General features: G+C 43.3%; 1 long non-coding RNA gene across 1 annotated transcript in view; it reads right to left on the bottom strand.

The window, feature by feature from the left end:
- Positions 1-7661: 7661 nt before the first annotated feature.
- The window catches only part of LOC118162807, a 20403-nt gene continuing 4269 nt past the window's right edge, over positions 7662-23795 (bottom strand). The window contains exons 3-4 of the long non-coding RNA XR_004748642.1: positions 18544-18554; positions 7662-7673 (exon numbers count right to left, since the gene is read on the bottom strand). This is a non-coding gene — a long non-coding RNA (uncharacterized LOC118162807). The remainder of the gene's footprint in view (positions 7674-18543; positions 18555-23795) is intronic.

The raw sequence follows: 23795 nt of genomic DNA on the forward strand, positions 1-23795 counted from the left end.
TGGAAGTTGGATAAGAGTGAGAATATTAGTGACACCGCTCTACTCAGCATTGGTGAGGCCACATCTGGAGTACTGGGCCCAGGATGACTATGGGATGAAAGTCCTAGGCTACCTCAGCCTCAACAGGCCTTACAGCAGTACAAAACATCTTCAAAGACAGGGCTAGGGGCATGGGCTTTCATATTCAACTTTATGTTTCCCTGTCAGAAGGGATAAAATTAGAAATAGCTTTGTTTGGTTCATTAGCTACGTCTCTAGATCTCTAGTGGTAGGGAACATTCCTCACTAATGAGCACGAGGAGGGTCAGGGACATAAGCAGGACATTTTTTCCCATATCCTCTCTTTAACGTTCTCCTCTGGCATTCACGAAGGTGGCACCTGAGTGTCTTGCAAGTATTAATGAATCTCCTCACGTCTCTTGGTTGTATTTACTGTGCATGACTTATTAAATACAATCCAGGCCATGGGAATCTAAGAGGAATTCAAAGACCCATTTGCACTGCAGCACAGTCACTTCTGTTCTATTCAGTCCTCCTGGGCACAGTTGGAGACATGAGAATTACCCATTTAAGTGTAATAAAATCAAACCCGTGTAAGCTATTACTTGCTATTAAAGCTTTATGCAATGTGCAGTAAGGAAGAAAGCAAGGTTCCTGTTCTTTTCTTTTCAACCTGCAATAAAGACATGTATGAAGTACTTTGAATAGTTCCAGTGAAAATCCTGAGGAAAATAGGTCATGAGGAGTTCTCCAGAGGGTGGCAAAGGGCCTCTTATGTAAGCTGGAATTTCCCACTTGCTTCCTGGTAAAAACCGCGCTATTTCCCATCTGGTTGTCACTTGGTGTGGAATGGTTCCTCTTGCAAAGCCAGCCACATCTCGGTCTCTCATTCACCCTGGTGGTGAGGATATGTGCAATAAGCACAACAGGACGATTCACAGAAGGGAAAGAAAGCCCAGAGGAATTCATTCACCTCACTCAGCTCTCATCATGGGGCAGTGTATTGGGCTTACACGAAAAGGTTTTGGTAGCTGGGGGCTGCAGGGGTGGCCTGTGTGAGAAGAACCCAGAAGCTGCCTCATGTTCAGTAAGAGCCAAAGGGGCCACTGATGGCCAGAGCCAAGCCAATAAGCGATGCTGTTTGTGCCTCTGTGAGAGCAGAGTTAAGGAAGGGAAAAATAAAAACTGTAAAGATTGCTGGGCAGCAGAAGCTGGGACAAGGGAGTGAGGAAATGTGAGAGAAGCAGCCCTGCAGCCCCCAAGGCCAGTGCAGCAGGAGGGCAGGAGGTGCTCCAGGCACGCAGCAGCAGTTCCCCTGCGGCCTGTGGAGAGGCCCCTGGTGGAGCAGGCTGTCCCCCTGCAGCCCATGGGTCCCACATGGAGCAGATCTCCACGCTGCAGCCCGTGGAGGAGCCCCCGGTGGAGCAGGGGGATGTGGCCTGGAGGAGGCTGCGGCCCATGGAGAGCCCCCGCAGGAGCAGGCCCCGGGCCGGAGCTGCAGCCCGTGGAGAGGAGCCCACGCAGGAGCAGGGGGCCTGGGGGGAGCTGCCGCCCGTGGGGGACCCGTGCTGGAGCAGTTTGCTCCTGGGGGATGGACCTCGTGGGACAGAGCCGTGTGGGAGCAGTTCTTGAAGAGCTGCTGCCTGTGGGCAGCCCCCACCGTGATGGGGAGGCAGAGGCAGAGCATCAGGGCCTGACCGCAGCCCCCATTCCCCATTCCCCTGCACTGCCCCGGGGGAGGAGGTGGAATAAGGTGCTTGGGGGGAAGGTGTTTTTAGTTTGTTTTTTTGTTTGTTTTTTTCTCACTGCTCTAGCTTGTTAGTAATAGGAAATAAATTTTATTAATCTCCCTATTCTGAGTCTGCTTGGCCCGTGACGAGAATTGTTAAGTGATCTCCTTGTCCTTATCTCAACCCTTAAGCCCTTTTCATGGTATTTTCTCCCCCTTTCCATCTGAGGATGGGGAGTGAGAGAGTAGATGTGGCGGAGTTCAGCTGCCCAGCTGCGTGAAACCACCACAGACAGCCTGCAGTGGGAGGTGATCTGGTGTGAGCCTCTGAAACCTTCTCCCATTTAACATTTTGGCCATACTCCCCAGGTGGACTCTTTGTCTCTCACCCCAGCTTCTCACTGTTCTGCACCCTTCACTTTTCCTGCTAAAGAAAATCCTTCCCAAAAGGCCTGTTTATTCTCTTGTTGACTCCTTGTGACCTCTCCTTACTCTGTCTGTTCCCAGGTGTTGCTCCACACAGCTCCCACCCTATGAGGCTGAAGGCAGCCCATCGCCACCATCAGCTCAGAGATAATCATGTTGACAAAAACAAGACAGCAAAGACCCCCAGCCTTATTTTCCTTCAGCCCTGCAGCTTGGACACCAGAGCTTGGATGCTGAAAGAGCATCTGAGGAATGAATGCATCACTCAGCCTTTGCAGGGACACTACACCCATGCAAGTGATACAGATGAGCCATTTGAACTCTGAAAATATGTGATGCTTTTGGTTTTCTAAGGAAATTTCAAAAATAATTTTGTTTTCAAAGTCAGGAATCAAATCAAAAAGCTTAACTAGCATTAATGTTTCCCTGGGCCAGTGTGTGTCATTCAATTCATTTCACTACGGAAAAGTCCACATCTCAAGTGTGTTTTTCTCAATGAGAGAAAAAGTAGCTTTGTTCTGGAATCAATTCTTAGGGGAAAAAATATATATATATATAACTTTTTTTTCCCCTTATTAAAAAAAGAATAGAGCTTTCCCTGACCAATTAAGGAAATGTACATTTTCCACTGAGGAGGAAGAGCTTTTCTTGGCATTTTTATACCACTGAAGAAGCCATTGTTGTTCTACTGTGTGCTTAACTTTCTTCACAATGAAGATAATTATAAATACATGTACTGTTATAAATAAGCATATAGGGATCTATATTTTTCTAAATCTGTGTATATGTTCCTTACATTATATCCTAGATAAAGCTGGAGTGGTGGCGTAATACATATAATGGGATGAGTTAAATGTCAGCACAGAGTGGGCGAATCTGGTGTTATTCCAAACATTCTAGCAGGGTAGAAAATTTCAAAAATTCACTGATGAATAAAGGCAAGTGGCTTCAAAGAGTGTTTTCTCCTTTTTAGGAAGTTCTGTTCCTGAAGGCTTTGATGGTTCAATGTAAAAGAAATTCACAAGTAATCTCCATTTCCCCTATTAATTACTTCCAAGGAACTGCCAGTTTTAGAAACACTTTACCCATCCTCTTCTGGAGGTCTCCTTATTGGATTCCACAAATAGTCTTGCCAAGAAGTAGCATCACTGCTTTCAATGGAGTTTCAGTGAATACCAAAGAGATCTAGCACAACAGTGAATCAGTCCAGGAATGCCAGCTCTCTTCCCAGTCTTTAGAGTTTTTATGCTCAGACCTCAGTATCTTCATTTGCTGAACTTTTTCTCTTGCAGGTGACTTGGGCTTTGCATTTTCCAGCCCTCCCTAAATCACGAAGACCTTTTCAAGAAAAGGGGCTCCTTTGGCATAACTCATGGGATTAATGGAGATGACTGTGTGCCACAGCTCAAACAGCTTTTTCACCAAAAGCCATTGCTTACTTCTGCTCTTGGCAACAGAGATCAGACTGTGCTGTGGCACTCAGGAGAAAGCATGAAGAAAAGGTCAAGGAGGCTAATTTGTAATTAAAGGGATGTAATTAAAGGGATGAGTCATTCCACAAGTGAGCTGTGAACCTTAGCTCATCTCTTATCTATGCACACATACTGATGTCTGCTAGGAGCAAAGGGATGGGGACTTGCTTCATTTGAATGTTAATCTGTCTGTTTTCTAGAAAAACAGACCCTTTAGACTTCACTGCCCACAAGGAGCCTTGCAGACAGTCCCTGCAAACCAGATCTACCTAGAGACATTTTTTCCTCCCAGTGTAATCACTTCTTCATGTCACATTTCTTCTAAGAGTCATTTACCAAAAAAGCAAAAGAGTTTTCCTGACAAAAGTACATCTGGAAACCTGTTGGGAGAGGTGCACTGGAAGTTCTCAGTGCCGAAAAGCAGTCATTGCAACACAGTGAAAGAGCAAAACAACAATGTGGAGGTGGGAGGAAGATCACAGCCCTAGGGATATAAAGATATGATTAAGTGCAGGGTGAGAGAGAAATGATTTACTCTTCAAGGTTTGGCTGACAGTGAGAAGGAAGAGATGAAGCCATTTGGAACAATAAAAAAAAAGTCTTCTGAGGATCACTGCTGCCTTCTCTCCTTTCAGAGATCCTCCTATGACTAAGCAGAACTGGGTTTGGATGAAGAAACCAAAGATCTTTTTGCTAACAAGACCATTTTCTGGCATCTGGTGCAACCGGAGATTCTCAAGGACAGCTGAGACTCTTACCAGAGACTGTCTGGTTCAATACTGGATCCATGGGAAACCCTGTCCCTCTACAGCAGATGTTGGAGTCCTCATGGAACATGAGGGACAGCACCTCTCAGCTGTATCTGCATGATGGTGTGCAGATGTCTCTCCATCTCAGTTGGTGTCAAAGTGCCCATTACCATCAGCAAAAACCTGCACAGCAGCATCAGCTTTGTCAGCCTTCGAACTGGACAAAGACATTTGCTTTAGAATAAGAAAACTTTCCTAAATTTCACTGCTAAGTCCACAGAGAGGCCTTCACAGAAGGCACACATATACTCAGATGAATTCCTCCTGGTGCTTCCTTCTTCTTTTTTATTTTCCTTTCATGTCAAAGTTTGAATGTCAAGTAAGAGGAACAAAGTGAAACAAATACGTGTGCCATGGGAGGGAAAATCTTCCCCAGTTGTTCAGCAAATGAAGCTTGGATTAGAAGTGTCCCCTCTAGCAAAGATTTCTTGGGAGCTGAAGCCATCAAGAGGAGTCAGGAAAGTTAGAATGAAGTACAGATGCCACTGTGCAGGATACAGATAGAGGACACAGTTAAACTTGATGGTCTTGGAGTCTTTTTCAACCTAGATGAAAATGAAAAATATGATCTAGGAAATTAAAGCAGCTAGCTCCATGGCTGGAGTGGGGTACCCAGCCCCCAGAGGACCCGGGTGAAAGTTCCCTGTGGTGACATATTCAGAAGAAAGCAGAAATGAAGCTGACAGGTTCTGGCAAATCTCAAGAGCTTAAAGAACATGTGGGCCTCCTCACACCTTGAAAGAAAATCTACTAGCTAGATTTTTAGCTTAGATTTTAGCTAGTGATGCCAAACCAAAAAAAAATGAAGCAATTTCTGGGCAGATGCACATTTATTCTGTCGCCAAAAGCTGGATAGAGAGGTAGAAATAGCAACCCTGTAAGCCCTTGACACAAAATCCACACAAGTCTTTCTATCAGGACCCACTGTTTATGGGCACAGCATGTTTTGTTCATAGGACAACCGAAAGCTTGCCCCAGGCCTGCAAAGCATGGCCAGTCCTGCTAGATACTTGGTTATTTTAAGTTTCACAGCCTTTCTGAATTCATCAGCTGGTTCCTGATGGCCTGAGAAGGAGCTCCATTCCTTCCAGGAGTGGCTACTTCAGGTGGCTGGATGGACACTGTGGAAATCTAGGAGAAGGAGATGAAATCTGCTAGCAAGGAACATTTGGAGTCAGTTTATTTAACACATCAGGAGAAGCTCATCAGCTGTTGATGCCAGCAAGTAGAATAACCCCTGTAACACAAACGATGGCTTTCCTCCCTCAGTCTAATGACATCCTCTTCAAGCCCATTCAAAAAGTATAAGCTATCTGGTTGTTATATCATCTTTTTCCTGTAAAGCTTTGTTTCCTTTGGTTTGTCCTGGAGCTCGTGAGGACAAATGAAAAGCAAAGGCAGATTGATGTGGCTGAGCGAGTTCTCCAGAGCTAATATCGTCCAACAGAATTTTGGCTGACTCATCTAATTAGAAAGGAAGGAGATACTTCTACTAATGGCAATATACACACATGCCTATATATAAACACATATATATGTCTGTGAAAGGAAGCAGCTCTTATTTCTAATTAACTGCCTGACTCTCCTGGCTGTGCTCCAGGTTGCACTGACAGATGGTGACAAGCCACTCTGCTCTATCCTCCCTGTGTTAATGTCCTAACCAGAAGCAAATGCTTCCTCCTTTCAATACAGAATTGCCTGAAACCCACAGCCAGCCTTTCTGCTGTGTTTTTCATTAAGTCATGAATATCTGAATTTTGGTTCATTAATGCAGAGGTTGTTGAAGGTCTCCAGTGCAATTAATTCCTCAACTGGCAGCCGATTTCTCTGTTAAAGCTAAATTGGGACTGACTTGTGGTGGAAGGTTACGAAGAACAGTATGAAAGGAAAACTGCAAAGCAAAGTCCCCGGTGAGCATACCCGCATCTTCACCCTAAGCTCCGTGAGCAGAGGACAAGAAGGAAGTTCTTTCTCTCTCACTATGAGCTCCTTGTCTTCTCCTCTGAGTAACAGCACTGACTCTCAGCGGGTCAGCACGGAGATCCTCCTTGATTCAGCCCTGGATCACAGTCAACAAGATGGTTGAAATTGACTCCAGAACGAAATCACGAGTCTCTTCCCCTGAAAATACCGAGTGCAAAAACTAGAATACAACCCACTTCTGTCCTGCTCGTTTACTCTCCTGCTGAACACACAGCAAAACTGTAAGGCTCGGATTCAAGCAGCAGCTAAGGACCATTGGATCATAATATCACACCATGGTTTATGCTTGAAAGGACCTCAGGAGGGCATTTAGCCCAACCACCTGCTCCAAGCAGGGCCAGATATGTGTCTAGTGGTTGATGATATACATGAAAGAGCATTGAAGATAAGGAAGATAAGCCTGGACTACCAAGACTAATTTCTTCATTGAACCATCATGTGGATAAAAGTTTGGAAAGGATGAAAAGGCACATTTCAACCATGCAGCGAGGCAGATACCTGAGCTAATGCCAACCGAGATAAAACTGGAACTGGAACCAGTATGTCCCTACATTTTATCTTCTACATGGATATCAGAGGGAGAAGTTGTTATCTCAAGTGGACCAGTTAGCATGGTTGGAGCTGCCCTCCCATTCTTTGGAGCAGGTCTTGCAGTACTATTTTATCATACACCAAGTAAGAAAGGTACAGCACAAATATATTAGCATGAACTAAGAAATTGTTCCCACTATAGAAGCATCAGAACAAAGCAGGGTCCATGGACTCAGCTTCAAGACTCTCAGTTTTATTCTCAGCTTTGTTACTACCAGTGGGATGACCTTAGGCATTTTTGTTACCTATTTCTCAATTTCCCAGAGTACATAATGGAGAATAATAACACTAGATTTGCTTCTTTTCTGTCCCTCTATCCTGCAGGGTAATGACCTTATCACTTACTGGCCCTACCAACACACCTGCTTGCTCTGCAAGTACAAGATGCCTTTCCTTTCAAATTATCTCACCAATTAACACCAGGAAGATAACTCTGAGTAATTTTGCTCTCAGCTGTTCTTATGTTCAAGCCTGCTGCTTCTGTTTCAGACCTGATGAAGGGCTTCTGTGCCTGAGAGCTCAACAGTGTTCTCCAGCTGCATCTGTCAGAAACAATATTCCCTTCCCCTGTGAGCCTCACCTCCTCACCAAAATGCTTTGGGATAAACCATTGAGGAATTCTAAATAAGACTAGCTATGATTACATGGCCCTGTGCAGCTGACCTATAATCAATAACTATTGAAAAATTTGGCAGACAGAGCATTTAAGTATCTGAGATCACAAAGAATGAGAGGAGGTCCAAGACCACATTCAATAATTGCCGCTTCTCAATCCTCCTCGTTCTGATCTCTATCACCTGTCTGTGCCACGGGTATTGCAGAATTATCAGTACATATACATCCCCACTGGCCCCTTTTTCACCTTTCTTGTTTGTTCTCCCAATCTTCGGTGGGTTAGGATGAAGCAAATGTGGTCCCCCACCCCTTTATATACATGATTCAGTGGCCAGAAGACCAAACAAAGCTGAGCTACTACAACTCAAGCCAGTCCATCCACTTGGCATAATTGGGAAATCCAGGAATATCTTATCCAGAGATGCTACATATCCAGTAGGTTTTGCTCAGCTGTGGAGCAGGTATCGATCAGGCTGATACCTGTGTTTTCTACCTGACAATTCTTAGAGCAATGAACAAAAGAAAGCAAAAGCCAAAGCAAAAATAAGGAAGAATAATCCACCTGACTGATTTACAAGATTTCCTGTTTTAAGATCTTGCTGTTGTCACGCCTTTGTGCTTTCTTAACACCTTTATTGAGTGTCTTCATTTTCAGGGGCTTTGGCAGGAGCAGCTCAGCTGGAAGACTCATAGGGGAACACTTTCAAACAAGTGAATTGCCTGGATTTACCCCAGAGACTCTCCGAGACAAGTTATGCTCACCCAACCTACGAAAAGAAGCATGCTGGCAAAGCAAGAGGGGTGATTCTCCAGTCAGCCCTGGGATCCACTCCGTGCAGCTGAGACATGCACTCTCAGCAGTGCGAGCTGGTATCTGACAGCATTACTCCCCACCAACAATTTGTGAGCTTCCTGCCCAACCTCTATAAGTGTATAACATACATTGCACCAGAGTCACAATAACTGCAATGCAAAGGAAGAAGACGGATGTTAAGTGAGTACAGAAAGAAATTGAGCAGGTGGACATTTAGTGCAAAGCTGCTGACTGCTTTCTGCTGCTGTCACTAGGCCAAAGGCAAGTTGAGCCATAGGTAAAAAATGTTCATGTCTTTGTTAGGAAACTCTGACCTCTGCCAGTTAACTCCCTGAGCCCTTGCTCAAGGTCTGATGGGGAGCTGGTTGTGCTCCTGCTCAGTTCCTGCCACTTTTATTTCCTTGGACCTGCCGCCTGGTGAGATCCAAGCTGCTCCTGCTGACTTCAGGATCTAGGATAGGAAAAAATCAAAGGCAGTGCAAGCTGAAATGTGCGTTTTAAACACTTCTCTGCCCTGCTGAAGGGCAAGAGGGCTCCCATGTTATGGGAGCAACCACTCTTAGTCTGCAGCAATGCATGTGATGAGCTCATCAGTCCCCCAGGAGGCTTCGAGGAAAAACAAATTCTGTTTGTGAGAGTGCTGTCAGCCACTGCAAAGCACCTTTCCTGCAAGAGTCAGACCTATCAATTCCTCAAACATCAGCCTGTGAAAGCAGTGCCAGAGAAAACTCTACAAGGGGCTTTCTCTGGACAGGATTTCTCTGCAGGTCTGACCCTTGCTGACAGATGCTGATTTGGGTTGCACAAGCAATGGTCTTGGCACTGCACACATGGGGTGGGCAGCGCTCTGCTGGACTTCCTCACCCTTCCCTGACACCCTCATCCACATGCTTAACATCCCTTGGCTCTGTGCTCTTCAATGAACCAGAACCAAATATGAGCTGATTTTCCAGACCCACCAGCTCTGCTACATGCACCAGGGATGATAATGAGATTTCCAAAGACCCACACATTTGTTTAAAAGGCAGTGGCTGTTGCAGGGGATGTGTGTGCTGTTTTTACTCTTTTCATTCATTAAATGCTAAAAATAAGAAGACAATGGAAAGTAAACTCTCATTGAGATTAAATCTCTCTATATATAATTATCAATCCCACTCTCTCTGGGTCTTGGATGGTTAAACTAGGTGCTATCCAACTGGACTTTCCCAACATCACAGCTCCATTTCTCCTTGCTATCCTTCTGACACAGCTCAAGGTAGAGTGATTCAGAAGAAAAATCCCACCACTCTTACTTCCTTCAGCCCTAATAATACCACTGCCTTTATTGCTCTCCATACCTGTTTTCCATGTACAGACAGACATGCAGACAACCCTGTTCATTCCCTCCACTGTGAAAGCAGTCTGGCAAAGAGCACTTTCATCACTCCACCTTTAATTAATACCTGCTGCCTGCAAAATACAGTGCTGGCGACTGTCTTTGAAGAGCCCCCAGTTTTGTCACGAGGTTTATAGCTCATGGCTATGATTTAGGTAGGACACATGCTCCCAGCTGCTGCCATAAAAGCCACATGAGGGCTGAAAGAAAAGCAACACTGCTTTCAACACAAGTCATCTGGCACGTGCTCTGGGCGAAAGTCTCTACAGAGAGCCTAGACACTGCCTCTCCTCTATATCTTTACAGCAGCAGGCAATGCTTTCAGTAAAATCCCCAAAGGATCCTGGTGAAGCACATAATGCCCTGACCCTGGGCTTTCACTCTTTCAACCAACTTTCCTGAAGTCATGCATGTTAATAGAAGCAGGAATCAGATATGTCCTGCCCCAAAACCTGCCTGCTAGACAAAGCAGCAGTAACAGCATTGTCAAAAACAGACAGAAATAAACTGAAGAAAAAGCAAAAGTTGGTAATCAAAGAAGGCAAAAGCCAGCTTCTCAGGTGAGAAGCAGGAGTAAAGAAACATGGTTTGACTCAGGGGAAGGTTGTGTAACACCATCCTTCTTGGTTGAGGTACGTAGGAACTACACAACCACATTTTTTAAGGGAAAGGAACACCTCGAGGAGGAATACTTGCAGCTAAATTGCAACTTTTTCATCAGCAAAAGATGGATATTAGCCTTATCAGGCAGTGAAGGATGTAGAAATTTGTCTTTGTACAATCCATTACTCAAAAAGATCATCAGGTTCTCCAAGAAGATGCTCAAGGCATTTCCCAAGCTCATTGTGAAGCCTTCCTGGATCCTGTGGGAAATTTGGGTGGTTTTCTGTATCAGGCAGGACTTAGGTGGGAATAGTTAATTTCTTTCTTCATTGTACTACGTCTCAATTGCCTTTGAACAGCTTTAAGTCATCTCTTGGTTAGGTTTAAACTGAGCAGCGATTTTGATGATTGCAGCCTTGGAGTTAAGTACTACTGCTTTATGATCTTCAACAAACTTCAGTTAGGTACTACTAGTTTATGAACTTCAACAATTCCGTATTTTACCTGCATTTCCCCATCCTACACAGGAAGTCTCAGGTCAGATTTTAAGACTTTTCTACCAATGGGAGTTTGGTAGATAAGTGTTTCAAATGTTCTGAAACTCAGGGACACAAGGAACATCTGCTAGAAAATGGCAAGCAAAAGGTTTCCCTCAGGTGAAAAGCAGAAATAAAAAAATCCCCTTTGCAGAGACATTCACAAACATTTATTCTACCGTAGAAATTGTACAAACCGTTTTGTGTTTATTTTGTTACTTTCTTCCAAATATTTTGGCAAATTTGACATGGATTTGTAGTTTCTGCCAGTGAGTTGGGTTTTGAAAGCCAGGATGAGTTGGCAGACAGGAGAAATAACTAGGGAAAGAAGCAGCAAAACCAACCCTATAAGACCCTAGTTGGGAAATATGTAACCTATTGGAGAAGAAAACCGCCGTCCCATAAAGAACTCCTTACAGATTAGCAGTGGTGGAAGAGACTTGGAGTCTTACAAGACAGGTGGTTAAAATCCTTGTAGGTTGTCTGCCAAGACGTCTTTAGAAATCTCCTCCTCTTTGCTGTCTTCCAGACACAGAAATTGCCCATTTCACTGAGCTTGACTTGAGAAACTTGCTGGTCAGAAGCACAGAAATGCCATCCCCTTTGCCAGCAGCAGCAATTACATCCATAGATGTACCCATGAAGAGCCATGGCTGAAAATACCAAAAAGTAGAAACATGAGTGGCTGGTGAGGAACAGGGATAGAAGGGTTTTCCAAGGAGAGCTAAACCCTCAAACATCCCCTACTTCCCATCCCTCCACAAGGTTATCTTATGAGCTCTTGGGTAGGACAGAAAGATCTTGAGGGAAAACGTCTGAGGCAGCATCCAGCTGAAGAATGGGTATTTTTGAATTTATGAGTGCTTTCAAACAGCTTTAATCAGGAGTTCATTCAAATAAAGAAGCAGCATCTTTCACTTAAATGGGACCATCCAGGAAAGATAAAGTAACATCTACAGAGGTGCCTACTGGCACTGAATGTCTTCATTAGCAATTACCCTATCTGAGATACTTCATAAAGGTTGCGTTCTCAGCAGATGTGAGCTCAAGGGCCTTCAAGTGCCACAAGTTACAAATCCTTCTCAAAAATGTGGAGACCTCAGCAGTCAGAAGAGTTGTCTTTGTGGAGCTGTGAAGCAGGGCTAAGGGGATTGTTACTATTATAAGCCAGTGGCTGCACTTCACAAATCCAAAGTTGATAATAATGTACCTATTAAAAGCTGTTTGGCTCCTGATATTAGTCAGTTCTTCAATACTCCCCATGCTGAGGTGCCTGAAGAAGGCAAATGCCTCTCTAGCACTCTACCCACCACAGCTGGACCTGAGGGGAATGCTTTGGATGCCCGTGTATATCTCAAACACTTAAAATTATTTCCTACATTTCAGTGTGCTTCTTGAGAGTGATTTTCTGACTGGAAAGGTTATGTCAGTGTGCATCTCTCCATGGCAGGAGCACACTGGAAGAGGTCAGCAAGCACCATTCCCGTCTACCTAGCCGTGGTAAGGCCACAGCTGGAGTGCTGAGTCCAGTTCTGGGCTTCCCAGTATGAGAGAGACCTGGGCATACTGGGGAGAGTCCAGTGAAAATGTCCACAAAGATGATGAAGGGACTGGGGCTTCTTTTTGGTGAGAAGAAGCTGAGATTGCTGGGGCTGCTCATCTTTTTCCTTAATAACTGAAGGGAGAGTGCCAAAAGGGAGTAGCCAAGCTTTTCACAGTGTTGCCCAGTGCCAGGACAAGAGACGCTGGGCACAACCTGGAACACAAGAGGTTCCCTCTGAACATCAGGCAGCATTTCTGTGCTGGATGGGTGCTGGAGCCCTGGCACAGGCTGCTCAGAGAGGTGCTGGGTGTTCCTTCTTGGGGATCTTCAAACCCATCTGGGCATCATATTGGGCACCCTGCTGTAGGTGGCCCTGCTGGAGCAGGGGCTTGTCCAGGTGACCTTCAAAGGCTCCTGCCAACCTTAACCAGTCTGCATTTCTGTGAAACACAAGTGAGTAGGATGTAGCAGTAGGGACAGGAAAGCACCGCTGGTACATGCTCACTAGCCCAAAGAGCCATAACGTGTTCATCACCTGAATGCCAAAGGCAATGAGAAACACTTCTTTTCCCCCTTTTTAGCAAGAATTTCCCTCAACTTGCTTCCTGCCTTTTGCACTGGGAGAATCTGCTGGAGATGGAGACTGAGCTGAGAGTCTCCTAAGTCGAGTTTGTGTGAAGGGTCATGTCCATCAGGTCTGCAGGGGTCTACACTTATGCACACCATGGTGGTGTTTAATAAAGCTGATGTGGATAAATGGAATAGGGATCAAAGAAATTCATAAAAACTGGGTACAATGCATACTGCCAGAACCCAATATATAAAACATTATATAAAGCTAGGAAGCAAAATATATAACCCTGCTAAAGGAAGTCTAAGCTGTCATCGTTATAAAAATTTTTTAAATAATAAATAAATAAAAAACCACCTACGAAGGTAAGCCCCATTCCTAATAGCTTACTTAAAATAAAACTGTGAGTTTACCTCTTTATTTGCCTTTCTTCTACACAGAAGAGACAAAGCAAAGGCTTCCCAAGCCTTTATGATAAATTGCACGCAGTTAGAGTAGGCAAGGTATTTACAAGTCGTGGTTAATAGAAACGTTTATCAAAGACAGTGTAATTACCAGACAACTTGCTCAAAAACAGAGTAGTTAAAAAAAAGATGGGGAAAAAAAAAAAAAAGGCAAGAGTAGGTACTAAAACAGAAATTCACATGAACATATGTAAAAGCAAGTAGCTTTCAATCCAGCTTGGTGCCTCAGCTCTTTTTACACAGAGCAATAAGCATATTATGATAGAGCAATATGACCAAGGAAAGAAAGAAATTCCTGTGCTAGGGGGAATAAATAACAGCAACAAAAGGCTGTTTAAATAAAAGGGTGTGGAGGGTGTCACTACCCTTTGTTTGAGGGTGTTTATTGAGTAAGACACTAAGTCACCTAACCAGCCAAGCCAAATGGGACTTATCTTGTATATTTAAGGTTCAGTGCATGCTTGTTTGCTTGTTTTGCCAAACACGGTCCCTGGGTAATTGGGAAATCACCTTTGAGACATCATTTCAGAGCAGTGCTGGGGGCTGCTTTATCAGAGATGCCAGCTGCAGCTGAGATACAGAGCAAATGGGGCTCCCCATGGGCAGAAATAGCAGAAAGGGTCCGTGGTGTGCCTTGGCCAAGCTCCAGGTCACCAGAACATCTCTTTGAACCCTAAATCTCATAATGATCATCACAGATACGAATACATCTGTCTTGAATTTCCAAGCAGACTTGCTGTCCGCTGTTAAGCAGCCCTTCCATTTCACAAAATCATTGAATCCCAGAGTGGCTGGGGTTGGAAGGCAGTTCTGGGTCCATCTGGTCCAACCCCTGCTCAAGCAGAGACACCCAGAGCTGCTTGCACAAGACCATGTCCAGATGTTTTTTTTGAAGACCTCCAAGGAGGAGCCCCCAGCACCTTCCTGGGCAGCCTGTGCCAGGTCTCCAGCACCAGCACAGCACAGAAGTGCTGCCTGGTGTTCAGAGGGACCCTCCTGTGCTCCAGTTTGTGCCCAGTGCCTCCAGTCCTGGCACTGGGCACCACTGGCAAGAGCCCAGCTCCACCTTCTGCTTCACCCTCAAGGCGGCTGCATTTCAGCATGAAAGGCAAAGCAATCACTGTACACATTTCACCTTGTGAACCCTGGTTGCAAGGCAGAGTTCGGAGTGAGCGTTGATGATTATATTCCGGGTATGCCCAATTATTCTGCCAATGGAGACCTGTTAGGCAGATGAACAATTATTGCCATTCTTTTTTTTTTTTTTTTTTTTTTTTTTTTAATGGGTTTCTCTCAAGAACTGTGTGGATTCATTTAACCTGGAGACTATCTGTGTGTTTTTTCCTTCCCACTGGATGTATTTTGAAGAATAGTGTGTTTGTTTGTTTGTTTGTTTGATTGATTTAAAAATAAAAATAAAAAAGGAAAGGAAGGAAAAGAAAAAACAAAACAAAAAAAAAAAACCAAACAAACAAAACCAAACAAACATACAAACAAAAAACACTATTTAGTAGATGTTGAGCACTGACTCAAATGCAACACCTGCTTCCCAGATCACCCACAAAGCGAAGCTGGACAAACAACCTGGCTGCTGCTACTGCAGCCGGGGTCAGCAGAAAAGCAGGAGTCATCCCAAATTTGTGGACTATAATTAATGCTTTCGCGGCCAAAAAGCCTCAGCTCACTGTAAAAACAACCTCCCTGTGGTGAACACTGGCTATTTCTATGCTAGTAAATCGGTTTGAACGCTGTCAGCTGTCCTGAACTTAGAAAGGTTTCAGCACAAGTCCAGTAATGGTTTTTTCTTATTCAAGAAAAAAAAAAATAATAAAAAAAAATTACACAAAACTGAACATTGATTTTGAAAGATAAGATTCTTACATGAAACATTAATTGCAAAGCAGTCAAAATAAGGTAAAACAATGCTGTATGGAGGAATATTACAGATAGCCCTAAGCTGCAAGTAGCACGATTTTATAAGCAAAACAAAAAGAATAACCTATTCCTGCTAAACCTTCTGTAGGTTTTATGCTGTTAAGAAATACTTGCAGGGGTCAGATATTTGGGGCTAAATCTGTTGGTGTTGAAGTAGAAGGAGTCTGTGTCCCCACACTGGGAACTGGAACACCTTCAGGGCACAGTCCACCCTCTGCAATCTCTAACACAAATCTGCATTATTACAAATTTGATAAGTTCATATGTTTAATTTATAACCTTATTTCCAGGCAAGCTCTGTCTCACCCAGCCCGATCTGGTACTGTGGCTGATTCTGGCTGTTCAGACGGAAAACAGGTTCTTTGTGTACTTCTCACCTGTGCCTATTTCTTTTGATTCTTCTTTCCTTGATGTCTCTTTTTCAATTACCTTAGGCTAAAAACCTTAACTTAGATAACTTTGCAAAATTTCTATGCCCTGCTACATCCCTCTCAGCATAATTTGCAAATAACTTAATATTTATTCTTTGTATTTAAGTCTTTTTAGTCAACGGTCACATAACGCCTAGTCCAATAAATACAGTGAAATGCCTACAACTGTCCCAAACAATTCTTGTACAGCTGGAAGTAAGCATGGGCCAGGAACTATTTCCAACAGCCAGCTTTCTTATAGTCCTCCCGCTTGCATGGTAAAAGGTTTTGTAATGTTTGCACGGCCATTTCTTGTCAATTGGTCTCAGAGGCAAAAATAATAATACTGAATAGGCAAGAAAATAAATAAATAAATAAATAAATAAATAAATAAATAAATAAATAAATAAATAAATAAAACCCAGGAATATTTAATTTACTTAGAGAGGTGTCAGCATTGTATTTCAAAGCAGCTGTTTGTCACTTTCTCTCAGGAAGTTTTAAAAAGGTTGCCATGGCTTCCGAAATGAATGGCCAGAAGAAAACACCAGACCATGGTGTCTCAGCTCCTGCAGAATGTACGCCGTTCCCACCGGCGCTGAGCTGAGAGCACTACTTCACTTTTGGCAAAAATCTCTCTTCCAAAAGGCTTCCAGCCTTGAGCTTGTGACCTCTGCAAGAAGATGTACCCGCTGGAGCTGCTCCAGAGAGAAGCAAAAGAGATCTGGAAAACACGGGCAGGAAGGAAAGAGAAAAGGAACAGATATTTTTTTTTTACTCTGGGAAAGAGCAGGTGTGAGTCTGAGGATAAGTGAAAGTTTTGCAGAGAATATCTTAGTACCAAAGAACATAAATGGCTGAGAAATAGCTGGGAGAAATTCATAGAAACAAATATTTCACAAAGAAGCAGGAAAGTGTGGATGGCACCACCTGTTTGTGTAGCCACAAAGCCACAGGCAGGTAAAGCTGGGGGTTGTGGAGAGAGAAAGCAGGATTTTTTCTGTCTTTTTGTCTCATAATCTTTCCCTGTGTATCCACTGAGGACCAATGTCAGAGGCAGTACCTGAGCCAGAGCCAGATGGATGCTTTGCTCTGAACGGGGATGTCTGTTCTCCCCTTCCAAAGCAGCAGGTGCCCCACCAGTTCCCAGGGTAGTTCCCCCTGATGCCTAATCAGTCCTGCTGCCAAAAATAGCCATTGCTTATTCATGCTAAAATCACTCCAGTAATTAATAGAAAATTAATTCAAGCCGGGCTGCAATACCCCTGAGAGCGTACGACCTTGCTTTGTTCAGCGAAGAAGAATTAGCCAAGGTCCATCCAATGTGAACCATCAAATGGGAGAAGCAAACTGTCCCCAGACTCCTAAAGTCTCTTTCCTTTTTCTTCTACCCAGGGTTTGTAGACCACAAGGGAGGAATAACACTCATCCATTTCCCTATTAACCCTTTATCTGTTCCCTGGTCAGCAGTTATTTTGTAACATCCCTGACTTTTCCTTTGTATTTTTTCTTTAAATTCCCTCCTTTTTTAAAAAAAAATATATATATATATATATATATTTCCCATTTATGGATGCTCTTACTGTCGTCCCATAAATCTTAACCTGGTCTCCTATGGAAATACGGCTTATGTAATTGCATTGCTTCTCCACCCCTCTATCCATCCATCTATCCACCCACACATCTGGCTGGCTAGCAGCAACCCAGGTTCAAATAAATTTGATGAGGAGAAAGATCTCAAAGGTCTAGACATGCTCTTAGGTTTGTGAAAAATGGTCAAATAGAGGAGAAACCCAAATGAGTAATCCCACCAAAGAACCTCAGCTCCTCAACCGCTTTTAGAAACAGCAGTAATTCAGCACAAAGATTAGATGGGCCCAGCATCACGTCCATACCCTGAATTTTCATGCCTTTTGCCCAGATGAAGAGAAAGTAGGCATGGGAGGGAGCTGAAGGGCATGTGACAATACCTAAGCAGGGAGCTTGGAGCTTAGGGAACAGGGGGAACATGTGCATGGGAAACTAAGTTTCACTAGTTATGCTGCTCATCAGGAAACTTGATTCATGACAAATGCACCCTTGTGCTCAAGCTGCATTCTGTAAGTCTGTCCCCTCCATTTTGGTCTCATCAGATCCCCGTTTTAATCCCAGTCACATTTCTGTCTCCATCCTTTGGCATCCCTGTTTTTGCTGAAGAAACCGAGAACGTAGTTGTTAAGGCATGTGCTCGCTGCAGAGCTACGGTATCGATTGCAAAAATCTATGATTGGGGTCCGTGGCATGTCTGAAAAGGTTACAGTGAAGCAGGATGTGAAATTTGTAAAGGTCAAGCAGGAGAAGGGATTTCTGACTCCTGCCTGGGGATGTATGAAGGATGATTTCAGGCCAGTGACAAAACCAAAAATGTAACTACCAGGATCAGTTTTGAGTCATGCTATTTGAACTTTTTTTTTTCTTTTTTCTTTTTCTTTTCTTTTTAACTTTTATCTATGCATTTATTGGTGAACATTTCACAAAACATAACTGTCTGCAATGCAGTGCTCTGTCTTTTAGCCAAGTATCCAAGATCCCACTATAGTCTGTAGAGATTTAACCAACAAAGCCAAAGGAGCTGGAGACACAATTTGTCTGACCAAATTCAAATGTCATCTTTAGGATAAGTTAAACAACAGACCAAGCTCTTCTGACCACATCTCCCCTGAGTGTAGAGAGCATTCTGGGTGGCATGGCCAGATACAGACCCTAATTGCATCCCCAATGTCATCATTAGTGGCTGATGAGAGAAGAAACCCAGAGCATCACTGAATCACGGGATGATTCAGGCAGATAAAAGCTGGTAATCCGAAGATACACCAAAGAAAACCTTGAGGATGTAGACACCAGTAAGGAAACTCTGAAGCAATTATACATTAAAAAAAAAAAAAAAAATCTATATTGATCACTTTAGCTTGCATGCTGTCATGACAAGAGAGTAATGCTTGGAGTTAGAAACAATTTCATTTGCCTGATACTGCATGACAAAGGGCCTCCTATCCAGTACTTAAAATAGGATATACAGGCAGAGGAAATAATAACAATAATAATAATAAAAAGAAAAAGAAAACTTTTTTTGAGCCATTTGCATACACCATATTTAGCAAAAATAAATAAATAAATAAATAAAACAACCCATACCTCTCTTTTCATAATGACTCTGAGAAACTGTGCATTGATCTTTCAAATCTTTTATTTTCAGCTAAACAGTCAAAATGGAGGAAATGACAGATATTAATCAGAATTCCCATTATCTCTCCTGGTTTAGACAGCTTCTCTTCTGCTTTCCTAAGCATTGGAGCATTTGATAAAGCAGCCAAGAAAAAAGCTTTTTTAATGAAACAGTTTTTGTCAGAATTTGCCAATTCATCAAAATCAAATTGTTTCAAGACACAGCATCTCTCTGGCCCAATTAGTTTATAATTTGTTAACACAAAGCAGAACTGTTATAAGAAGAGGGACAAAGACAAATACAATCTGAATTCCAGTATCTGTGGGCAGAGCATCTTCTCAAGCAAAAGGAAACATGATTTAAAAGGACTGGTCCTGTAACTCCCTCACCTTAATTGCATGCTGTGACTGGTGGAGATCGGCTATGCCAGATTGATCTTGGGCTCTCTGCTTGGGTTTGATTGTAAAATCCATCCTGAACTTAAAATAGCTTTATTATTTCTGCAGAACATTTCTTTGTCAACAAACTGGTATTTTCCAACACAGAAAGCATTTTGTCAACAAATTCTTTTTTTTTTTTTTTTTTTTTTTTTTTTGGTCAACAAAGTCACAAAACAGTCCTGACAAACATATTCCATCGAGAAAATACTTTCCCTGTATTTAACACCATGAAGTGAGCTCTGGTGCCAAAGTCTCTTCCCCAGGCTGTGTTAAAGTGGGTAACTACCACTCTCTGAGAGACCACTACCCAAATTCTGGCTCCAAAATAAGGACAGGGGGACAAAGAGAACTTGGTGAGTCCAGCCATCAGGTCTACACTTTACTACCTGAAGCCACCAGACTAGAAACCTTGGGCTCTTGCCCATAGAAATTATATATGGGCTCAGAGCAATCAAATAATTTTATTTATTTATTTATTTATTTATTTATTTATTTATTAATGGAAGGAGGAGGTGCCAGTCTAGGAAGCACCTCTGCTTGAGTGTTCTGGCTCAGGTCTGATGCTTCTTTGTTGTATGGTCTCAGGAAAATCATGTTTTCTGCTTGTATTACAAGTTACTTTTTGATATACCTGTCCAAAAGAAGCCTCAATGCCTGGCATGTGAGGGGGTATGGAAGTGTTTTGTGAGGACAGAGCAAGCATAGAGCTGCTTTGTGATCCCAGCATGAGCTTCTCTCCCCACACTTTGCCCCAACTCCAAAGCGTAGGCTTGGGAAAATGCACTCCATTTTCCTGCAAACAACTCGGGGATGCACGAGGCATCGCCAGCAGAGGCTGGCAGGGATCCCACATTCCGAGTCTTTTACAACCAAAAGAGCTTAGCAATTAGCAAAATAACAACAAAAAAATGTCAAATGCATTTTTGATGCTCTGAAGTTGCTGAGATTTTTAACAGTCTGGGTTGCTCCCACACACCGAGGGCTCTGTGCACCAGCAACGCGGCAACAGCACCACCGTATGGGGATCTGCAACCCCTACAGCCCCGGGAAATTTTGTCCATCTACAGTTTGCTCGGCAGACAAAATTAGCACGATGATGGGATTAGTTTGGAGCAACGCATTGATTTCATGGTTGTCAGCAAGAGCGCATGTGATGTGAAGGTGAACGGTTCCTCCAAGGCGGGTCGGGCAAATCGCTGAAATCTGAAATCCCAAATGGGAGCAGCTGGTGCCTGGTCCCTTGTAGAAACAGTCAAGGTCAAGCCGGCTCCTTGCTTGTCAAAGCCTTGTAACGATCACTGTGTTTGTTGGCACCCACAAGTACTCATTGTACCTATGGCATTTAGAGATCTCAAAACACTTCCCTTGTGAAACAGGTGTCATCAGCCCTATGTGCCATTAGAGAAAGAAGAGGCACAAAGAAGCTGAGACACATGGAAAATGTCCATCAGCAGCCCAGTGGCGGGGACCTCAAGACCTTTCTGTCTTTGTTCAATGCTCTGCTCTTAATGACTGCTTCAGCCTCTTTGCTGGATTCAGGCAACCTACTGTTGCCTCCACATTCTCTGAAGCTTCCTTGAACAGAAACCTAGATGTAAATCCTTGTAGAATTTCCTAGACCATGACCTAAAGAAGCGGTAAGCACCTGGCGCTGGAGCTACATCTCTGCAGGATGCTAAAGGCAGTCTGGGAGCAGCAGGAATCACGTTTCCTGCTGCTGGAGCACAGCATGCCTCCCCACCCCAGCTCATGTGCATGGGAAGGTGGAAAACAGCTGGGAGCTTGGTGAGAAATACCTCGGGCCAACACAGGGGTCATACTGCCACCTATTGTCCCAAGCAGAGCAAAGTCCCAAAATGACACTGCCCGTAATAACGCACACAGGGCACAGGACCGTCTCCCCCATGCTATCTGTCCATCCCTCTCTGTGGACATCTATAGATCTACTTGTTTTAAATCTTTCTCTCCCCTTGTCTATCCATCTGCTTTCTTGTATATCCGATCACGTCTCATTTAGGATCCATGGTTCCCTCCTTATGGACAAGTCTGTAATGCGACTTGCCTTGCTGCCATCTAGTGACTGGGTGTCGTTTGTTCTCCATCCATTCTGACTTGGGACAGGCTGCTTGATTTCCCTGAAATGTCGTTGTACAGCCATTAGAAACTCTCCCTTTGATGCCTAAGATTTGGTGTTAAAATCCAATATGACATATCCTATTTTAGAAGAGACTTCCCCACATCCTGAGCAGGTTTATGGTCATCACAAGAATGCTCAGGACAAGGAAACGCCAGCCTCTTTTTTTCCACATCCTCAGTCTCAGCTACACATCAAGCTCCAAGGACAGACCATGATATGCAGCTATCACCAGCTGATTCACAGCACCCACACCAAACACCTTCAAGAATTGGAAAAGTCAGTAAGATTCCCCTGCAAACTCCACAGAGTCACTTGAGAATACTCTGAAACCTTCAACAGGGTTTTTTTTGGCCCTTTTTAGAGGTGAGGCCTGAGCTTATCTCACCAGTCCTGGATGCTGAGAAGGCATCACACCTCCAAGCTTGAAGGTTGGACTCTGCAATATCCCCTGATGATTTGCCTCTTTCAATGGCTGCAATTAATCCAGGCACTCTGATGAGTACATAGAACTTGACCTGAAGTTTCCTTCTTGCTGGTTCTGTCTTTTTTTCTTCTTTTTTTTTTTTTTCTTCTGCACTTAAAAGACATCCCCATGAATAAGGCAGCCTGTGCTTGAAGTCTTAATACATTTTCCGTGCCATCTGGCAGGCTTTGCTGCATCTTCTTTAAACCACCTAGTCAAACGGTGCTGCAGACCAGGAAATTGGTGCTTTTTGTCATTGGAGATGCTTGGTATCTCTATCCAGATTTCCCAAGCATCATTTCACCTACTGACTTTCATGTCCTCAAACTTCCAGCTAATGCCTACCACTGTGATCCAGCCCCTCAGTGTGATTGGTGGCACTATGCTTAGTATCGCATCCTGCCACAACTTTTTCAGCATGATGCCAGGCAGGTGAACGGCAAATAATCAAGCCCTCCAACCCTGCCACCTCAGCAGAAAGATCCGGAGTTGTATCTATCAGGAATCTGCAGTGTCAACATAATCCAACCTAAATAATAATAGTAATAATAATAAAAATGTAGACATCCTTAGATCCTCAGGGGAATTAGTCTTCTGCATGCAATTAAATGAACTGGGGATTTTAAAAACATTGGGAAAAATAAAAAAAATATATATAAAAAAATACCATGCACATACAATGTTATGGACAAATGCACTTTAATGTGTGTATAACAGTTGTAATGGGTCATGTTTGCCATCTTCAGGAGTTGAGCAGGAACTGCACATAAAAGTTCAAAAATGTGAGAAAAAACTGATGTAAGTACATAAATGTACTTGAAGGAAGAAATATTAATTCTGGGTCCAGGTGGATTTGACTAGGGGACCAGGCTATCCTCTCCAGTTGGATCTCTTCTTGCCTAACACAAGGAATCAGACCCTACAGGGGAATCCATAAAGAGAAAAAAAAAAAAAATTACCCTTAAATATCTTTGAAAAAAGAACACCAGAGCCTGAAAGTGTACTGCTTTTTTCTCCAGCTGTCCCACAGAAGTTGTCTATAAATGGGTTGTCCTTGGGAGAAAAAAAAATAAAATAAAATGAAATACAATACAATACAATACAATACAATAAAAATAAGATGAAGCAAAAGGCAATCGACACGGAAAGGAAGTTCTGTTTTTGTTTGTTTGTTTGTTTGTTTGTTTGTTTAGTTGGTTGGTTGGTTGTTTTTTTTTTTTTTTTTTTTTTTTTTTGTTCCTTTCCTTTCCCTTCCTTTCCATTCTGTTCCATTCAAGAGTTCAAAGAGGACTCGAAGATCAATCTCCTCATAGGAAACAAGATTTGCAAAATTATCCCCTGCATCTGAAGCTTTAACTCAGGATCGTGCCAAAGTCAGCAGAGTTATTCTGGTTGATCTTCCATCACTCATCCCACAGCCATTGATGAAGAGAAAAGATCCACCAACATGCCTTCACACCTTCCTTTCAATTTGAAGTACCTGGTGTCATAAGAGGTAAATTGTGGGCAAGCAAGTCCCCAAATGCTGTTACTGCAAAGCCTTGAGATTTAAGAAGAACCTTAAGAAAAGCAAGAAACTACAGTAAATTGAGCTTATTAGAAAGTAGAATCCTTGCCTTGCCTTGCCTTGCCTTGCCTTGCCTTGCCTTGCCTTGCCTTGCCTTGCCTTGCCTT

Source organism: Oxyura jamaicensis, chromosome 2 (genome assembly GCF_011077185.1).
Source record: "Oxyura jamaicensis isolate SHBP4307 breed ruddy duck chromosome 2, BPBGC_Ojam_1.0, whole genome shotgun sequence".
NCBI classification, from domain to species: Eukaryota; Metazoa; Chordata; class Aves; order Anseriformes; family Anatidae; genus Oxyura; species Oxyura jamaicensis.